The sequence below is a fragment of the Periplaneta americana genome, chromosome 17 (genome assembly GCF_040183065.1).
Source record: "Periplaneta americana isolate PAMFEO1 chromosome 17, P.americana_PAMFEO1_priV1, whole genome shotgun sequence".
In the NCBI taxonomy this organism is placed as follows: Eukaryota; Metazoa; Arthropoda; class Insecta; order Blattodea; family Blattidae; genus Periplaneta; species Periplaneta americana.
Window position 1 is genome coordinate 2,772,154 of NC_091133.1, and position 6,839 is coordinate 2,778,992.

Here is a 6,839-nt window from a genome sequence, read left to right on the forward strand (position 1 = left end):
CCTTAATTCCTACCCGAGGTACTGGAGTACCCCATGACATTTTTATTTTAATGATTCTTCGAGTTGGTTGGCAGTACTGACATGTTCAGAAGATTGTGACCATATGTGTAGAAATTATTTTTTTTAAGGAAAACATTAAGCTTTTAATTGATGGGGTTCTCGGGTACCCCAGGGAAGGGTTAGTGTAAGTTTCGCTATGGGTAGGGATTAAGGATTAATTTTAGAAGTAAAAGAATATTACAGATAAAAAATTAACTATTCAGGAGTATAATTTCATTAATTAGCTAGTATTCTGAAGATAAAAATGTGTTTTAAATTCCATAGTTGCTTCTACAGATTATTTTTCGATTGTTATCTAAAAAGTTTCATTTCTCTTACGCACTTACCACAACAATTGTTACAAATCACGCCACTCTTGTACATTAAGACTGTACATCAGGATGCAGGATTAAACTGTAAAGAATTAAGTTCTTAAAGTCGTACGTTTTGTAACAATTGTTGTGGTAAGTGCGTAACAATTAATTTTTAAGAAAAACAAAATCTCTACAAAGCAATTAACAACACATTTTTAGCTTCAGAAAACTAGCCAATTAAAAAAATGATACTTCTGAATAGTTCATTCTCTTTTTGTAATATTCTTTTACCCTTCAAACTAAAGAAAAAATGTACGTACTTTACTAACAACTTCAAATTAACGTACTAACTCTGAAAATATTGCGATTAGGACAGATGATTATACATCTTTGCTCAGAATACCTTCGGAAATAAGCTCAATAACTGGCTGGAAATCCTGTATATTTGTAGGATTTTCTAAAAATGGAGAAGGCAGGTTTTCAAAGTTTGCTCCTCAATTCATGATCCTCTTAGGCAATAATAAATATAAGTTTCTAGTTTTAATTTCTTTGACGCATCCAACGTCATCCTGTACGATCCTTTGCACGAAATAAAAAATACATACTCCCCGAAATAATAAGACGACATTGCCCTTACGTCACGAATGTCATGAATTCTTCTTATTGGGCAACAGTGTTGTCACACGGCGGGAAAAATTCCGCAAAACGGGAATTTTAGATATTGGGCAAGATGTCGAGAATTTTTTTACAATAAAGTGTCGAATTCGGGATTTTTAGTATTACATGTAGCCTATTATATATTATTTATTGCAGTTTTTCCAGTTATAATCTCATTCATTCATAGTTTTCTGCCCCAGGGCAGGTCTTTCACTGTAAACCCAGCATTCGCCAATATTTCCTATTTCCTGCCTTCCACTTCGTCTCCGCATATGATCCAAATGAGGCATCTAGTATGAAAACCGGCCAAGTCATAAAATTTAAGAAAATGGGTTTTAATTACCTATAAACTGAAAGTAATAGCGTGTCTCTATCTGGTGAAATAAGAATTTTCCACAAAATCGGCCACACCATCGTATTACAGGTCAGTGAATATAAGGTCGTGCAACAAAACGGGCCAAGTCCCTAAGCTAGTGAATTAAAAACCGGCCGAGACAGGGAGTGACTTAGCATCATTCTGCTGCGATGTTTTTGTTTTCAATTCTATTTGCTGGATTATGTAACCAAGTTATTATTCGTTACACGAATGATTGCCGATTTCGAGAGAGCCATTGGCGCTGCGTTATACGACACGATCCAGTGTTTATGGTGTAGTTCGCCTACTGGCCGCCGGCACTCATTCATGCAACAAAGTTATACCAAATCAGTGGACAACATATTTGTCTGTTCTTCATAATCCTTATAGGTATTTCATTTTTGCGATGTTTTTAACAAAATTCTAAACTTTTGCATTGTCGACAACTGAACTTTCGCAGTTTTGGAGACGAGATGTAGGCCTACTATGAACGAAGGATCTTTCATTGCACCGTAGTCATCAAAGCCAGCTGACTGGCATGGCCTTAGACGACACTCATCTTGTCTGCATTCTCTCCATGGTTGTAATGATTAATTTTGAGGTATTCTGCAGGATAATTGAATTTGTCTTCAATGGCCAGACTAAGCTTTATTACCTTCACGGTACACCAACAAATTAACGAAATCTTGCCACAATAAGAACGATTACATTGCAAGAGCCATTACTCGAATTTCGATTCTTAAGTTAAATGGCGGAATTCATTTCAATCGTTGATTCGAGTTCCAATGACTCTGGCAGAGAGCAGTATCTACAGACGATCAACTGCAACCAAAGAAACTGCTTCATAGCGAGTGGCTATGCCACTTTTATGTTTCAATAGGTTATAATTTCTGTTAGGTTTTTGCCTTCAATATTATTGTAACTTGGAGTGAAACACGTGCTTAGCAGATTTACTATTGTGACACAAATTCAGATCACTTTCCCAATTGTAGGCCATTCGTTTCTACCCTCGGACTGTGTTTACGGGAGGGCTGAAGAAGAAGATAAAAAGCACTTGATCCTTAAAACCCCGAGGAATATGAACAATTGTTAACTCTCCTGGGTGGGGCTTGTAAATTTTATGATTGGAATCTGAGACCGCTGGTGTAATGAAGTACTTTCCTTTAGTCACAGCAAAAGGACTTATTAAGAAAACAAACAGAACACTGTTTGAGGTAAGTGGTGAGGTATTCTATCATAACAATATTGGGAAGTATCAAAGTCTGTATAAAAAGTAAATGGGTGAGTAAAGAACTTCTCTTTCTGTATCTAAAACGAAAGACAAAACAAAACCCCTTGGAGAAACATTTTCATCCATGGAAAGATCTTCAGTCACTGCAGTTTCACAAGGCCATAATCTTAGGAGAAATAATTTATAGAATTAGGCCTAAATAACATGAATATAATGGAGAAGAATAAAAATAGTACTAATCATCTTAAAGGTATTTTCTGTGGGATAGAAAATTATTGAGGCGAATGATTTTATCTTGACAAGATAATGTTATTATTTAACTAAATTTTCTCATGTGTGTAAGAGTTTCCACTGGTCATGAAAGTTCCAGCACAGTCTCTGATATCTTTGCCATCGATTAATGTGAAATATCAGATATTGTAATCAAAGTGAGGGCTAGTTGAGATCTTAAAAAAATATTACTTAGTGTACACGTGTCTATCATAATACAGCTACTATAACACACTACTCACTATTTCTATTTAAGTTTGTAACGTTGAGCTTAAGCTTTAAGTGAATTGTGATTGTAGTGAAAGAGAAATTTAACCTACTGCATACAGTAGGTCTATTCTCATAAGTTTTATAAAGTTTTGGTAATATTTTAATAGTAATTTTAATCCTACAATGCAATTTTTTATTATTATTATTATTATTATTATTATTATTATTATTATTATTATTATTATTTAGAAGCGCCAAATGGTAATAATGTCTAATTCGTCTATATCAACTATACTTGGTTATTTAGCATTAATGAAATTGATGAGGCCGAGAATTTTTCGTAGATTATCTGATATTTGCCTTATGGTTGGGAAAAACCCGAAACAGGTAATCTGCCAACTGAGAATCAAGCCCCGGTCCAGATCAGAAGGCGTGCGCCTCTCCCGTCCCTGCCGGCTGATTTAGCCTTTTTCAAGAGATTTATAAAAAAAAAAAACAGTAGAATTGTATAAAGTTGCAATAAAACTGGCCACATAACAATTTAAAACAAGTAAAAGAGTATATAAACTACGAAACAGATTTTAAATATGAAGGGAAACTCAATGTACAACAATTAACTATGTAACAATGAAGAAAACTTTTTTAATTATCACCGGTTCGTCTCTGGAGCTTTTTGTTCAATACTAAAAAATTTGCCTTCATTGACTTGGCCGGTTTTGATACTGGAGCCTCGTATATCTTACTGTCGTCTTTATAATGTAAATGTTCACTTACAGACTTTTTAAACTTATGTATACTGTTTACATTACTAAATTTCTCCTCTGACCGATTCTGCATTATAATACTGAATCATCAATCAAGACATTCTGCAGCGAACAAGAATGGATATGATATTCACACTTAGGTGCAATAAGCTGTTTTATCAGTACTCATTATTCAATTAAGGGTCATATTACACTACAATTGAACCTATGCAATTGTCTATGTCATTATGCGGTACATTAGTTGAAAACATATATACATAAGAAACACAAGGCAAGAGAAAGAAACATTTTTGTGAACTGAACTTACAGTGTGCAAATCTAGACTTTCAGGTGAAGCTCCCTGTAAAGCAGATTTGAATAATTTCAAGGGAAAAATTGTTCCGGGGCCGGGTATCGATCCCGGGACCTCTGGTTGAACGTACCAGCGCTCTACCAACTGAGCTACCCGGGAACTCCACCCGACACCGTCTCAACCCTTCCCTTTATATCCACACAACTCGCGTGGGCTGACAAAAGGCCAGAGACCCACATCGAGTGCACTCAATCTCTGTGTGACTTGGAATTCCCGGGTAGCTCAGTTGGTAGAGCGCTGGTACGTTCAACCAGAGGTCCCGGGATCGATACCCGGCCCCGGAACAATTATTCCCTTGAAATTATTGAACTTACAGTGTGTTCAAAATAATACTTAAGGTAGATTTTTATGTTAGTGCGAACTCGTCATTCACAACGAAAAGTGTATATCTGTGTGTCTTGGGCACTGTGAGAACTGGCTCTGAGTGGAATGTTCGAAGGGTACTATCTTCAACTACCGGCCATAATATTTTAAATGGTACAGCTTGCTTAGCAGAAGAAGAAGCAAACACACTGGAGCTTTTCAAAACTATCAATAAGGCATTACTTATGACACAACTAAGCCAAGGGATAATGGGGTAGGGTAACCAGTTCCTTTCCCCTCGGAATAGTATGATGATAAATAATAATAATAATAATAATAATAATAATAATAATAATAATAATAATAATAATAATAATAATAATAATGTACTTTCCTTCTAGCAGAACAAGCTGGAATGGTTCTGGCACATCTTTGTTGCATTATTCATCATCAAACCAAAATATGTGGGAATAACTCCGTTTTTAACATAATTTTTCTTTGAATTCCGCTTAGATCTTGAAAACCTTAGTTGGAGGAAAAGGAGATTAAAAAGACAAAACTCCTGTGTACTCTACAGTAATTATCTTCCCGTCCGCTATAAAATATTCTACACAGAGTTCCACCACCTTTTTCTCCAGGAGAAAGGCACTGATGATGACGATGATGACATAATAATAACAATAATAATAATAATAATAATAATAATAGTAATGGCAAAATAACGGTAATTCTCTCACATTTTAAACGAGGTATTCCTAATTTTATTCCACGCAATATTGACTGACCGGAAATATTGTTTGGGAGAGCTATTTACAATGAGTGTCACAGGACAACATTAAAGTTCTATAGCTGTGTTCTCACATGAAGCCTGGATGTTTTAAGAACAGACAGCGTTACTAATCTGATTGGCTGGTGGCAATGGTTGAAGCTGCCAGACTAACTCCGAATAAAAGTTAGAGAACTTCGGAAATTATCGAAAGTTTGATTTTTATAAGTTATGTTATGAGAATACCATTAATACACGGGACTCGCATTAGGAGGCAGAGACACATCAAAGGCATTAACACGCTTAATTTCCCACTTCCCTCCTTTTTATTTGGTTGGATTGTAACCTACACGTTACCTGCCACTGATACTGTAACTTCTAAAAACTGTTAGTAATAAACTTATATCGACTTACAATGGGTATCTGACATAATAATAATCCAAAGCTTGTACCTATTCCTTCTTCTTCTATTCGTACATGTATATCAGTGGCGGTTCCTAGGGGAAGGGAAGGGAGGAACGTCCTCCTCACATTTTCTTCTTTTGAAAGTAAATACCAAATAAAATACATGCCTTGAAATTCGAGGAAGATTCGATAGTTTTTAAGTTCACAGCTATAAGAAAAACTCGGTTAATCGAATTTTAAACGACGCACGCTCATGTGCTGTAGAAAACTGTGAGAAAGCTGCGAGATTGTCTGTGTGGAAAATGTTAAATGTTATGTTTTATTTAACGACGCTCGCAACTGCAGTGGTTATATCAGCGTCGCCGGATGTGCCGGAATTTTGTCCCGCGGGAGTTCTTTTACATGCCAGTAAATCTACTGACATCAGCCTGTCACATTTAAGCACACTTAAATGCCATCGACCTGGCCCGGGATCGAACCCGCAACCTTGGGCATAGAAGGCCAGCGCTATACCAACTTGCCAACCAGGTCGACGTCTGTGTGGAGGAAAGGCACTCCATTCCTCCTCTACTGCAGTTAACACACATAGACAACAGCGCACTAGCGGCCAGAGAAAGAAGCAGAGTTTTAAAGCGGGTAAATGAACGGAGAGGGAGGAGATCCTCCTCTATATGGGCGGGAAATAGAAACCGACTGGTCGTGCAGCAAGCTCGCTACCGCTGCCACCTAACGATGCTGATTCAACCGGACTATAACACATCTAGGAGGAGACACAACAAAAACAGTATTAACGCAAAGCTATGAAAGACATCATGTAATTTTTTTTTTTTAATTATAAATCAAAAATATTATTCATTGCACTTTATATAGGCTACTATTCATGGTTTGAAACTTTCGTGGATATCTGAAAGTTAAAGTCGGGTTTATGTAAAACAAAGAGGAAGTACTTTTACTTAGTTGACCTCTGAAATTCACTTCTAATGATTGTTTATTAGACAGGGCAACAGCCAAGTTGTCAGTTTTGTACAAATATATTTGAAACTGAAAGTAGGTACTCCAAACTACATCATATTTAACATAAAAAATTAATCGGCCACCGGCAGCTTTGAACAATAATGATAGTATGACTTTACAAGAACTGACATTCTTCAAAAGCATGTGATACTGAACTTG